Source organism: Rhinoraja longicauda, chromosome 4, assembly GCF_053455715.1.
Source record: "Rhinoraja longicauda isolate Sanriku21f chromosome 4, sRhiLon1.1, whole genome shotgun sequence".
Lineage (NCBI taxonomy): Eukaryota > Metazoa > Chordata > Chondrichthyes > Rajiformes > Arhynchobatidae > Rhinoraja > Rhinoraja longicauda.
In genome coordinates, this window is record NC_135956.1 from 50,741,840 (window position 1) to 50,756,821 (window position 14,982).

Genomic DNA, 14,982 nt, shown 5'->3' on the forward strand with positions numbered 1-14,982 from the left:
GAAATGTCCAGAAATCTCAGACTTAATGTACCTCCAGTAAATTCTTTTTTAGGCTAGAACCTGTTTCGCTGGAATGTGCCAAGAGTTCTGCAAGTTTGGAAGCAAATATTCGCATAGATGTAGAATGATTTCATAGCAGTGAAGTTAAATATTAAAGTGAAGTTAAAGGCCCAAGGAGGAAATTATTGAGGAGATTCAGTTATTGTGAAAGGCTGAAAATCCTCATGAATGCCCTTATGAGAAATGGGTGCAGAGATTTTACAGGGAAGCCCATGTTCAAGATGAACTGATTTTATGCTTAACTGAACATCATTATGAATTGATTTTTCTTGTTTAACCCAGATGCAAAGAGATGATACGTACTATTCTCATTATCGGCATGCTAGAGTCAGTGTTAAGGAAACACGAGCATCATCTTAATGAAAATATTTATTGAATCACTTTGACGATGATTGCATATACATTTGAGAGCTGCAATAGGAATAAGAAACACCATTCGTTTCTGTATTTTTATCGCATTTTTATTACACTTGCTCCTTTCAGCCTTGTTAAAGTCTCTCACTGCTGAATCAGAAGGTTCCAGGCTCAAGGATGGGAGCAGGTGATGCTCATCTCCATTACTGAAGGAGTGCAGCACTCATGGCATTACCATCACCTGGGTTTAAAGTTCAGACCATTTCTCTTCGTGGGTGGGTCATTTGAAGATGAGCAATGTCAGTGTCCAACACCTGCAGTCCGTCCTGATGGTTGCATGCTGTCACAACGAGCCGAATCACGCCGGTTGTTTCCAGAGTGAACCACCAGTTGGCAGGTGCTCGTGTTTCAGTAAGTCCCATACTTCCACACGGACATGGACTGTCCTCTCTGATGCTCTGCTCAGCACTGAGCCCAGAGGTAGAGCAGGACCAAGCAGAGGAGAGAGCTCACTCACCTCTCAGGGTGGCGAATCTGTGTGATTCATTGCTACCGAAGGCTGTGGAGGTCATCAATGGGTATGTTTAAGCCAGAGATAGATAGATTCTTGAATAGTATGGGGTTATGGGGAGAGGGCAGGAGAATGGGGTTAGGAGGGAGAGATAGATCAGCCATGATTGAATGGCAGGGTAGACTTGATGGGCTGAAAGGCCTAATTCCGCTCCTATCACTTATGAACTTATGAACGTGAACTCTCACCCAACTCTCAGCTGTTGAGCTGGTGTCTGCACCAGGAGCCCATACTTTTGAATGGAATCATCAGCCCTGTGGGAAAATGTATAAATGTTTTTAGTTATTTGTAGGTGGTTTTCAATTAAATATGTTTTATTGTTATTTGAAAATGAGATCAATTTTAATAGTTATTAAATGTCTCTAACCATCCGACACACTTAAAATATTGTTGAAAGCCTTTGATAATCAGTGAGTTTGAATTTAGCTTGAGTGAGGTTGGCTTATTAGTTAAAATGTGTGAAATCATTTCCGCATGTTATTTTTTTAAGCTTGACATTTCTCTTTTCCTTTTCTCTGCATTTGCTTATTTAATCCAGTGAAAGGTCCCAAGGAATGATACCAGTCACTATTTGACAACAAGGCACCTGATTGAGTTCTGATGGCATATCACAAAAGGTTTGAGTTAAAAAAAAGGTAACCAAGGAGCTCCACAGCGAAGAGGTAGCAAAGTGTTTTTTGATGCTTGTCATTATGCATTTAATTTGGGCAATTCATTTACTAAAACAGGAAATGACAGAGCTTGGGATCATTCTTGTGTAAACCTCCTCTGGACCCAGGGCCGTCTTTACAGCATTACGGGCCCCGGGCAAAGCAGTGTACTGGGGCCCCTACGACAACTACTCACAGGAATAAAAATGTAAATTGTCGATAAAATTAAACATATAAGCTCGTGGGGCCCCGGGCAAGTGCCCATCAGGCCCATGCGTTAAGATGGCCCTGTCTGGACCCTCTCCAGAGCCAGCATATCCGAGGACATTGTGAGCGACAGCTTGTGCTGTGATAACATCACGGAGTGATGAGGAGAACTCACACACTTTTCCGACAGATCATAGAACATAGAACAGGATAGCACAAGAACAGGCCCTTCGGCCCACCATGTCTGCACCGATCATAATGCCAAGACGAACACATTTGCCTGCACTTAGTCCATATCCCTCCACACCCAGCATATCCATCTGCCTATCCAAGAGTTTCTTAAATGCCATATCGTATCTGCCTCAACCAACACCCCTGGCAGTGGGTCCCAGCCACTAATCACCCTCCATGTAAAACAATTATTCCGCACATCTCCTAGAACAGCACGCTTTTTTTTCATCCACATATTAGGAGTTCTGCATAGGGGCATCAAAGGGTAATGTGTGTGGAGATTAGTCATAACCCAGGATAGCAAAAATAATTTTCCATTCATTTTCTAATCTGAGGAAAGACATTCTAGCCTTAGAGGGAGTACAGAGAAGGTTCACCAGATTGATCCCTGGGATGGCAGGACTTTCATATGAAGAAAGACTGGATAGACTGGGCTTATACTCGCTGGAATTTAGAAGACTGAGGGGGGATCTTATTGAAACATATAAAATTCTTAAGGGGTTGGAGAGGCTAGATGTGGGAAGATTGTTCCCGATGTTGGGGAAGTCCAGAACCAGGGGTCACAGTTTAAGGATAAGGGGGAAGTCTTTTAGGACCGAGATGAGAAAACATTTCTTCACACAGAGAGTGGTGAGTCTGTGGAATTCTCTGCCACAGAAGGTAGTTGAGGCCAGTTCATTGGCTATATTTAAGAGGGAGTTAGATGTGGCCCTTGTGGCTAAAGGGATCAGGGGGTATGGAGAGAAGGCAGGTACAGGTTACTGAACTGGATGATCAGCCATGATCATATTGAATGGCGGTGCAGGCTCGAAGGGCCGAATGGCCTACTCCTGCACCTATTTTCTATGTTTCTATGTTTCTATGTTTCTCATAGCTGAAGCGTGTTTTGAGTTGCAGAAGAGTTGGGTGGCAGGCAGCCACCCCTGGCAGTGTTCAGTAAAGAATAACCTGCCCAAAAGAACGATGACACAGAATTAGACTATTCAGCCTGTCCACATTGCGATGCAAAAGTCTTCTAAATGCTATTATCGTATCTAATGCCACTATTATATCTAAAGATTGGGGAATTCCTGTCAATAAAGGCTGTTTGAGAGCTGTGGCTAGACTGAAATATTACTTCTAAACATTTTAATTTCATAGTGTACATGGAATCTGCGACAAAACTTTGATTTATTCTTGAGATATGGTCATCGCCAGCAAACCTGACATTAATTGCCCTTTCTCATTTGCCATGGGCTGGAGATGCTGAGTCTTCAATCTAAGCTCCCAGAACCAGTGAAGACTCAATACTAGGGTAAAAATTCATCCATTTATGATTTGAGTTGATAAACATAGGATGCAATAATATACAGCTGTGAACTGTGTTGCAGAAGTTTAGCTGTTTTGAAGTTAAGAGGACAGATTTTCAGAAGCACAGTTCAACGCACAAATCTGCTATATTTCAAATTTAGTACACACAAAAGGCTATGTACCTTTACTGAAACAACTACTTTATTGTGATTGGAGTTGCAAACAGACCCGTTAGCGACAACAAAGATTTTCTCCCTCAAGGGCTTCAGGAAACCAAGTGGGCTTTAACAACAATAATTTCAGATTGGTTATTTAAGCTCAGCTTTCAGATAGCCAAGACAAGTTTTGAACTTAACCTGAATTGCAGGATGGCTAATCCAGCTGTATAACCACAATACTACCACAGCCATGAATAAACTGGATAACATGTATTTTGTTTTGGACTGAACATTAACAAACCAAATCAGGTAGTCACAAGTAACAATGTGATTAGTGATCAACCTAATCATGGTAAACACATCCCACTTTAATAGAACCTTTTATCCATTGTCCAACAGGAGATAACACGTACTTCTTCATTTTGCTAGAATCACCTTTGGTTTTTATAACCTCGGGCATGGGATTGTGTTACAGTCATTTGACAAATACTTGTAGTGCTATACAGGTTATATACTATGTTTATGGAACCATACTCTACAAATTGAGAGGGAGAAGGGAAAATCGGCAGTGTCAGTATTACAGTATAGCAAAGGGGATTACAGAGGCATGAGGCAGGAGCTGACCAGATTTGACTGGAAGGAGGCCCTAGCAGGGAAGACGGTGGAACAGCAATGGCAGGTATTCCTGGGAACAATGCAGAAGTTGCAGGATTAATTTATCCCAAAGAGGAGGAAAGATTCTAAGGGGAGTAAGAGGCACCCATGACTGACAAGGGCAGTCAAGGACAGCATAAAAATAAAAAAGAAGAGGTATATCATAGCAAAGAAAAGTGGGAAGCCAGAGGATTGGGAATCTTTTAAAGAGCAACAGAAGATAAGTAAAAAGGCAATACGGGGAGAAAAGATGAGGTACGAGATAGTATCAAGGCAAATGTGGGTCCCTTGAAGTCAGAAGCAGGGGAATTTATTATGGGGAACAAGGAAATGGCAGACGAGTTGAACCGGTACTTTGGATCTGTCTTCACTAAGGAAGATACAAACAATCTCCCAGATGTTCTAGTGGTCGGAGATCCTAGGGTGACGTAGGAACTGAAGGAGATTCACATTAGGCAGGAAATGGTGTTGGGTAGACTGATGGGACTGAAGGCTGATAAATCCCCAGGGCCTGATGGTCTGCATCCCAGGGTACTTAAGGAGGTGGCTCTAGAAATTGTGGATGCATTGGTGATCATTTTCCAATGTTCTATAGATTCAGGATCAGTTCCTGTGGATTGGAGGGTAGCTAATGTTATCCCACTTTTTAAGAAAGGAGGGAGAGAGAAAACGGGAAATTAAAGACCAGTTAGTCTGGCATCAGTGGTGAGGAAGATGCTGGAGTCAATTATAAAAGACGAAATTGCGCAGCATTTGGATAGCAGTAACAGGATCGTTCCGAGTCAGCATGGATTTACGAAGGGGAAATCATGCTTGACTAATCTTCTGGAAGTTTTTGAGGATGTGACACGAAAATTGACAGGGGAGAGCCGGTGGATGTGGTGTACCTCAACTTTCAGAAAGCCTTCGACAAGGTCCCACTTAGGAGATTAGTGGGTAAAATTAGAGCACATGGTATTGGGGGTAGGGTACTGACGGATAGAAAATTGGTTGACAGACACAAAGCAAAGAGTGGGGATAAATGGGTCCCTTTCAGAATGGCAGGCAGTGACTAGTGGGGTGCCAGGACCGCAGTTATTTACAATATACATTAATGACTTGGATGAAGTGATTAAAAGTACCATTAGTAAATTTGCAGATGATACAAAGCTGGGTGGTAGTGTGAGCTGTGAGAAAGATGCTATGAGGTTGCAGGGTGACTTAGACAGGTTGTGTGAGTGGGCGGATGCATGGCAGATGCAGTTTAATGTGGATAAGTGTGAGGTTATCCACTTTGGTGGTAAGAATAGTAAGGCAGATTATTATCTGAATGGTGTCAAGTTAAGAAAAGGGGATGTACAACGAGATCTGGGTGTCCTAGTGCATCAGTCACTGAAAGGAAGCATGCAGGTACAGCAGGCAGTGAAAAAAGCCAATGGAATGTTGGCCTTCATAACAAGAGGAGTTGAGTATAGGAGCAAAGAGGTCCTTCTGCAGATGTATAGGGTCCTAGTGAGACCGCACCTGGAGTACTGTGTGCAGTTTTGGTCTCCAAATTTGAGGAAGGATATTCTTGCTATTGAGGGCGTGCAGCTTAGGTAAACTAGGTTAATTCCCGGAATGGCGGGACTGTCATATGTTGAAAGATTGGAACGGCTAGGCTTGTATACACTGGAATTTAGAAGGATGAGAGGGGATCTTATCGAAACATATAAGATTATTAAGGGGTTGGACACGTTAGAGGCAGGAAACATGTTCCCAATGTTGGGGGAATCCAGAACCAGGGGCCACAGTTTAAGAATAAGGGGTAGGCCATTTAGAACGGAGATGAGGAAAAACTTTTTCAGTCAGAGAGTTGTAAATCTGTGGAATTCACTGACTCAGAAGGCAGCGGAGGCCAATTCTCTGAATGCATTCAAGAGAGAGCTAGATAGAGCTCTTAAGGATAGCGGAGTCAGGGGGTATGGGGAGAAGGCAGGAACGGGGTACTGATTGAGAATGATCAGCCATGATCACATTGAATGGTGGTGCTGGCTCGAAAGGCCGAATGGCCTACTCCTGCACCTATTGTCTATTGTCTATACACATGTACCTTATTGTGATAATATGGAAGATGAAGACTCCTCCCATTGATTGAGAATTTTCAGCTGCTGGTCTTATGATTTTCCAGCAGGTTAACCACATAACTTCTTCTTCAGTTATAAAACAATTACACGAGAGATGGTCACAGAGATTGTAAATACAAAGTAAACTGAATTGAAGGACATTTCTTTAACCGAGGATGGTTATGACCAAGAATGAACTACCTGAAAGAAATGGATCAGTTTCCAAAGGTAACTTGGGCACATGCTTGAAAATGATTAATTTGTATTGAGATGGGTAAGAAGCCTGGGTGTGGACTCAATTAGAAGTTTTTTCTAAGAGTTGCCTCACCCTTTCATGAATTCTATGCACTGCAGGAACAAATGGCATGGTAAATCCTTTAATTAATCCTTAACATTGCAGAGATAACCCTCTACAATCTGCAAGAAGGCTGAGCAGATGGAAAATGAATTAGGGAGAGAAGCACCACATGCATCAAGTCATTGTAACTATAACTGTAAGATCTCGCATCACGGTTGAATTTTTCACATGGCAGCATGGTGGCGCAGTGGTAGAGTTGCTGTCTTATAGCTCTTTCAGCATCAGAGACCCGGGTTCTATCCCGACTACGGGATCCTGCTGTACAGAGTTTGTACGTTCCCATGATCGTGTGGGTTTTCTCCGCGATCTTTGGTTTCCTCCCACACTCCAAAGACATAAAGGTTTATTAGTCAATTGGCTTGGTATAAATATAAATTGTCCATAGTGTGCGTAGGATAGTGTTAATGTATAGGAGATTGCTGGTCGGTGTGGACTTGGTGGACCGAAGGGCTGTTTCTGTGCTGTATCTCTAAACTAAACCAAACTAAACATGATGTGAAAATATTTAAAACATTGACAATAATCACCAACCATTAGCACCAGGGGCATCATCACACATCTCCTTCCACCACAACTCAGGAGGCAAGAGTTCTTGATCATTAATTTGTGCAGCAGCATCTGAGTTTACAAATATCTTCAGGCTTTTAAAATCCCACACCCCTGCAGTTGAGGCACAACAGGAAAAAGTCAGTGTTTCTTCACATCCATTTTATATTCTCCTCCATTTTATTTCGGATTCCCCTTCGTAAAATGGAATCTTGCCGGAGGAGCCATTCAGTACCTCTTGGTTGTGATAGCTCTTTGAAAAAAAAACCACAATTAGCACCATCCATCACCTCCACTTTCTCTGACCCCCTATTTCTTTTTTTTATCTCATGTTTACCCTAAATCTTTTGCAAGTGCGATTGAATCCGGTTCAAGTACACATTCCGGATTGAACAACTCACAATTTAGAAAGACTCCTGACTGCCATGCCCGGCTCTCTTTCCATGTACCTTAAATCTGTGTTCTCTAGTTATCTATTCCTATGGAAGCATTGATGAAGAAGCTAATTTTCTATTGTGAGTGCTCATCATGTAATATAGTCATGTACGTATGTTGAATCCACCAACCTCAACATCAGTGATAAATGCTATAAGGAAAGGGTGGTTTGGAAACACATTTGGTGAACTGCAGCAATGTTTCACATCAATAATCTGTCTTCCGTCCTCAGTGAAAGGAGGACGTTGAATCCAGAGGCGAACCAAACAACCTGTGACGTTTTGGATGAAGTAAAACTTGAAGGTTTTAGCAGGTGCTCTCAATAGATGGGTTGATGATTTTCTCAGCACATCTATAACTGGAGCCTTTTTGATGCTGGGGAAAGTGTTAGGGCACCAAGAAGTTAATCACTCACGATGATGCCCACAGTGGAAATAATTAATCTTTGACCACAATTGTCTTCGCAGTGTGTTAAATATAGCAATGGTTGAGTATCGAACACCACTTTCAGTGCTGTATTCCACTTTAGCTAACGGACATGAATTTCAGGAGAGAAGTGTAATTAGTGTAAGTAACAGAAACCTCATTTTTACCCCAGTGCACTTTCATTGTGGTCCAGGGAATCCTCATCCGTTCATAAGTTCATAAGCCATAGGAGCAGAAGCAGGCTCATCAAGTTTACTCTGCCATTCAGTCTTGGCTGATCTATCTTTCTCTCTCAACCCCATTCTCCTGCCTTCTCCCCACAACCCTTGACAACTTTACTAATCAGGAATCTGCCACTTTACAAATACCTAATGACTTGGCCTCCACAGCCGTCTGTGGCAATGAATTCCATAGATTCACCACCCAGATCCGCAGACCTTTGTGAAGACATGAGAGATTGGCCTACTCCTGCACCTATTGTCCATTGTCTATTGTCTATTGTTTATTTTGAGAGGATTTATGATCCCCTGTTTATTTTGTTCATTACTTTTAAATGAGGTTCAAGCTACCTTAAGGATACATTTAAGTCCATTTGTTTTGCTAACCACTAGTGACCCAACTGCAAAATTAAAAGTGGTGGTGGATCTAGTGATGGTTTTGCCAGTGAAGGTCAAGGATGTGCTTTGGCTGCTTCTTATAGGAGAGGATGACGGCTTGGCATTTATCTGTAGCTGCACTTGTTGACCTATACCTGGATGTTGCTGAGGTACTGCTGTAGGCTGGCATGGATTGAAATAGTAAATGATGATGAAGAGAAACAGAACACACCTTTCATATCTTCTTCAAGGAGTCCAATCTTTCCAAAATATTCAGCAGGACTCTGATAGTGGCTTGTAAACGCAGGGTGTGATAAAAGTGTTGCCATGGCCTGGTTCTAATAATCATGATCAAAGGACGGCAAGACTCTTCATGTGGTTTTTCCTTCCCCAAAAAGGAATGGCAAACTTGCTGAAAGTTGTTTTACCCCTGAAAGAGTTAAAGATATCAAAATAAATACTGTTGTGCACCATCATATGCACAGTGCACAGTGCTGAGGTGTAGTAATGATGGAAGAGTCAAAGTGGAACCTAACAAAACATATACACAAGCGCAAGGCCATGTCACAAATTCAAGCTGAAGAAAAGGCACCCTGAGGAGAAAATTAACAGGACTCCTGTTCTACAACTAACTACAGGCAGGTTTTCTAGTTTCTAGGCAAGAACAGAGAGGAGGGAAAGAAATGCAGCAGGTTTCGACGAGAACTGGTTTGAAAACAATTTGCAATGTTTAGCAGCCTGTCTGGGAAATGCTGCTGGCTGATTCGCCTCTGGGAAACTTCTAAACATCCTGTTGCGTTTTTCAAGCAACCAGGTTCTCTTATCAAAGCCATGCTGGTGGAGAATGGGGCAAAGGGAAGGCAGCCATTGATCGTGTTGCCAATTGCACTTGATGGACGGAGGTTAGGCTGGGCATGTATAGCCTGCAGGGACTGTGAAGCACCTAGAGCCCGTTTTATGACCAGTTGTCTAAAAGCTGATATATTTCCTCTGTGATCCCTGCCATATTGGGTGCTCAAGCATTTCTTTACAGGCAGGTTTGGGCGTGCAGGCAGCTTGTGTTTATGACTTTAGCAGCTTACAAAAGAGCTGTCATTTCTTTCCTGGGTGTGTAAAACCAGTTACACTGGTACATCATGCCACGAGAGAGTCTGGCTGCAGCACTCTCAGCAAATTAATGACATATCCATATTTCTGTGCTCTAGGCTTGGCAACTGAATGTATGAAAGAGGAGAGAGGGAGGGAGAGAACAAAAAAAAAAGTAGATGGCAAAATGCCCAGAATTTGTTTTCTCAATATGTTAGTACCATGTCCATTCATGACATAAAAGGCCAAATGTCAAAAGGGAGCAACAAAATAATTCATCAACCTCCATGTTGTCAGGAGCATTCTTAAGATGAGGTGCAGGCAAAAAAAAAGCTCTAAAGTGAACATAAATATCTTGGAAAGTTAAAAAGGATATTGTTCCACATGATTAGAAATAATCATCAAAAGTAAAAAAATGACACTTTTAGCTTTTTTCTTTCTCTTCCCGAATGCATGGTCTCCATAAGTTGTCACCTCAGTGTATTCAATGGCTCTTGAAGCACTAGACTCCTACATAGAGAATGTCAGTGGCAGCCTTGGGCAATTTTGACAAACAGAGTATATATTGATACATGATAAAGTATGCTGGAAATCACTCCACTGCTAAAGGCTGCTATAGTTTTAATATCATCATTTGAATTAACAAGCATTCTGTGGTGAACTGATGAGCTTTCATTATTCAGGACATCATCCTTTCCCAGGGAACAGAACAACCATTAACGCTCGGGAAACTTAATGAAAATATTGAAAGAAATATTTTTTTTCTTGCTGTAAAACTTCTTTTTTTTTAATTGGCAGGTTGAACAATGAGTGAAACAATAATAAATAACAGTTGGGCAGATGGATGGGACTGAGGGAGGGAGAGAGCAAGGCTGGAATCTGGAGGCTTCACGGGCAGGTGTAAGCACACACCTGCATTGTAACCCCTGCCAGGATGCCTGATTGCTCTAATCAGTGGCTCACAAAAGATCTCCTCTGCATTGCGTCTTATCTGCAAACCAAGCCGGGACTGTCCATCAGATGGCAGGGTGATAGCCCCACCTTGCTGAGGGAGGGAGTCTGGAATGCCTGGAAAGCAGATTCCCCTTGAGCTTCCTCATCTTCAGCCCACAGCTGCGTTCAGGGGGAAAGGCAATGATGGCAGAAGAAAGCAACAGGGCAAGGCAGTCTGCAATTTTCCCTTTGGCTCCCTCCTCGTGCAGTCAGTTCAGCAGTAGCTGGCCAAAATGGTGAAATGTGCACCCCAGCTGCTTGACTTGGCATCTGTGATGACTGCAACACATCTCCGTCAATTCTCCCACATGTCCATGATGCTTTACGCTCCTGATTCTAAACTCTAATCTTAGAAAGATTTGGATGAGAGGGGTTCTTATCGAAACATATACTATTATTAAGGGGTTGGACACGTTAGAGGCAGGAAACATGTTCCCAATGTTGGGGGAGCCCAGAACCAGGGGCCACAGTTTAAGAATAAGGGGTAGGCCATTTAGATCTTATAGAAACATATAAAATGATTAGACTGGACAAGCTAGATGCAGAAAAAAATGTTCCCAATGTTGGGGGAGTCCAGAACCAGGGGCCACAGTCTTCGAATAAAGGGGAGGACATTTAAAACTGAGATGAGAAAAAACTTTTTCACCCAGCGAGTTGTGAATTTGTGGAATTCTCTGCCACAGAAGGCATTGGAGGCCAATTCACTGGATGAATTTAAAAGTGAGTTAGATAGAGCTCTAGGGGCTAGCAGAATCAAGGGATATGGGGAGAAGGCAGGCACGGGTTACTGATTGTGGATGATCAGCCATGATCACAATGAATGGCAGTGCTAGCTCAAAGGGCCAAACAGCCTCCTCCCGCACCTATTTTCTATGTTTCTATGTTTCGGAGGGTCTCGACCCGAAATATCACCCATTCCTTCTCTCCAGAGATGCTGCCTGGCCCGCTGAGTTACTCCAGCATTTTGTGTCTACCTTCTGGCAAGGGATAGGTGGATACAGGTGATGGGCAGATGGGTGGAGATAGTGACAATGGTTGGAGGAGTGAAATGTAAAGGCAGGATATGGATGGAATGGGATGGGGAGAGGGGAAAGAGGGAGGATAAAATGGAAATGTTGTATACGGATATGTGATAGGTGGGAGATAAGCATAAAACCAGCCCTTCGGCTCACCGGAAACATGCTGACCGGCGATCATCCCATACACTACCACTATCCTACACACTAGGAACAATTTACAATTTTACTGAAGCCAATTAACCTACAAACCTGTATGTCTGTGAAGTGTGAGAGGAAATCGGAGCACTCAGAAAAATTCACACAGTCACAGGGAGAAGGTATAAACTCCATATGGACAGCAGCTGTAGTCAAGATCGAACCCCGGTCTCTGGTGCTGTAAGGCAGCAACTCTACCGCTGCGCCACTGTGCATCCCCGTTGGCAGAAATGTGTACATACCAGGGAAGAAGTTTGCAGGGGGGTGGATATGAAGGGGATATAGAGTGGTATTGCTTGAAATTGGAGAATTCTCTGTTCATCCCATTGGGTTGTCGGCAATCCAAGCAGAATATGAGGTGCTGTAAACAATGTAAGCTGTTTGCAAATATGAGGATAAAAATTGGTCAGGAAATTGCGGTGAATTCCCCTGATCTTTATCAGAAGAATGTCTGGGAATCTTTTTACATCTACCGGAAAGATCAGTTGAAATGTAAATATAAAGTCTCAGTCAAGCAACTCGCTCTGTACTACATTGGAGAGTCTGTCCAGGTTGTTGTTCTCAACTCTCTAAAGTAGGGCTTGAACTCATAACCTTCAGGTGCAGAGCAAGTGGGCAAGCTCTTGAACCACAGTTGGCTATTGCCATAACAACAACATTTGAAATAGTGAGTAAACAAGAAAAAAAAGCTATATATTTAAAATTGTCTCTGAGAAAGGAATTTGTATTTAAACAATGAACGACAGGAGAACTATAATACCAAATGTCTGACTTGGAAAAACAAAATAAAAACTGCAGATGCTGGAAATCTGAAATAAAAATAGAAAATGTTGGAAATACTCAGCAAAGTCAGCATCCATCGAAAGAGAACCAGAGATATTGTTTCAGGTTGGTGTTTGTTCTGCTAAAGGGCCATGGAATGTTAACCACATTTCTCGCCCCCATAGATTTTGCCTGACCTGTTGAATGTTTTCTGCTTTTATTTTGTTCCCAAAATTGCATAAAATTCACACTGAATTTTTAGCTCCCAGCCTGCCATATCATGGACATCATTTGACAGATGGAAAACTTGGCAAGATTGTGAACTAAGCTGCCCTAAACCTCGAGCTAAAGATTTTGTTCATAAAATTGAGTGTTGTTGGCAAACCCTTATTTACCCCTCCCTAACTGCTCTTGAACTGAATGATTTAAAGTTTATGGAACTAAATTTCAGAAGCTGTGTACAATGCACAGTTGCTACTATCTGTGTGCTCTTCGCAGGTGCAAAATAGGAGAAAATTCAACCATGTCTCTGAATTACTAATAGATGAACTACATGCCTGAACTATTTGATCTTGTGATCGGCACATTTTTCTATACTGTATGTATTTAAATATAAATCAAAAACACATGCAACATTTCCTTCATCCAATTATTCCACCTGCAGTCTCGAGCATACGTGTGCACACGCTATTTGACTCTGGAAGCATCACATTATATTTGGCCTTAATCAGCAAACTAGATGATTTTTCATTTTCTCTCACCATCCTAGAACTGATCAGCCCAAATCAGTGCATTTGTTAAGGAAATAATTCAAGGGGCTTTTTTTCTTTCTGCTGTGAGATCCCTGTGATATGCAAAAACAAGTTGTCACCCTAGTCTCAGGTACAAAATCCAGCCTGTGATGCAGTGACTGCTATAGATTCATGAGATTAAAAACGCTTGTCACAAAATGCAGGAAAAGTAATTAATTAATTGGTTCCACACACAGGGTGGGGGGATAAACACAAGGTTTCATACCTTAATCTTTGGAATAGTTTTCCTCCCAATACTTCATCGTACTTATCTACGTGACAATAAACTCATCTTGACTTCACTGCGATTAACAGATTAGCATTTACTGTGTGAATATGAATGGCTTGTTTTGTTTTTGGAGTTTGATTTCCCTGATTTCCTTAACACGAGGTAAGGTGAAAAATAAAGCAGTCTTTTTAGTTTGAGAAACCAACAAATTGAACATAGATACATTTGCCTTGATCTAAGCCAGCTCTGAAGTTGAGTTCTAATAACTTAGTAACAACATAGTATCACTAGCTCCTGGGCTTTGTTCCTTTAGGCAAGAAGTTGTATCTCACAGCCAATATTTCACCACATGCTTGCGGGAGATCGAATATGGTTTTGCTCTGCACATTTCTTACTTCCAGGCAAAAGGTGTTTACATGGAACATATCCTGACTGTTTGCCAATTTCTAGTGAACTCAGCAGACCAACGTTGTCCCAGGTCTAGTACCAAACATCATTGAGCCGGCAACTGGAGAGATTAAAGATAAGGCTTGGTTTATGTTTGCATAGCAACTTACCGGATGTGCATGGCACTTTACAACCAGTGAAGTGCTTCCTCAAATTAATCACAATTGCATTGTGTAACTTATAGCAGCAAATTTGCACACAACCCAACAAACTCCCTCAAACAACTTTGTTATAATGATCAAGTGATTTGCTATAGCAATATTGATTGAAGGAGATGTTGGCCTGGAGATGAGGGAGGACTCCTCGGCTCTTCTCCAAAAGACAGCCACATGTTTATTTATGTCCAAATATCGTGGGAGATAGTCCCTCATGTTAATGTTTCAGCCAGAAGATGTCACTTCTGACAGAGCAAAGATAACTCGACTGCACGGGAGTGTCAGCCTCCTCTTAAATTTCTGGATTGCAACCTAAATCCTACTATCTGCTTACTCTGGTTCTGAGGCAGGTAGCCAGCGGAAATCAGAACAGCAGAGGAAATCCGATGAGATGACTTGCAAAATTTACCTACTAAAGAGGTCAAGAAGTGGTTCTTGTATCATGTTGATCTGGATGCTCTATTTGACACATAGGGTCCACTGGAAAAGTTTTCCAAAGTCCTCATCCAGACACACAACAAATTTCACCTCCTAATACAGCGGATAATTTCAACCTCAAATGCAGTAGCTAGAAAATGCTGCACAATTGGAGTTTTATGTAAGGGGAGTTGAACCAGGTCACTTTGTGTTCTCTCATCTAATCATTAAAGATCCCACAGTATAATTTTGAACCAGAATGGGTGAT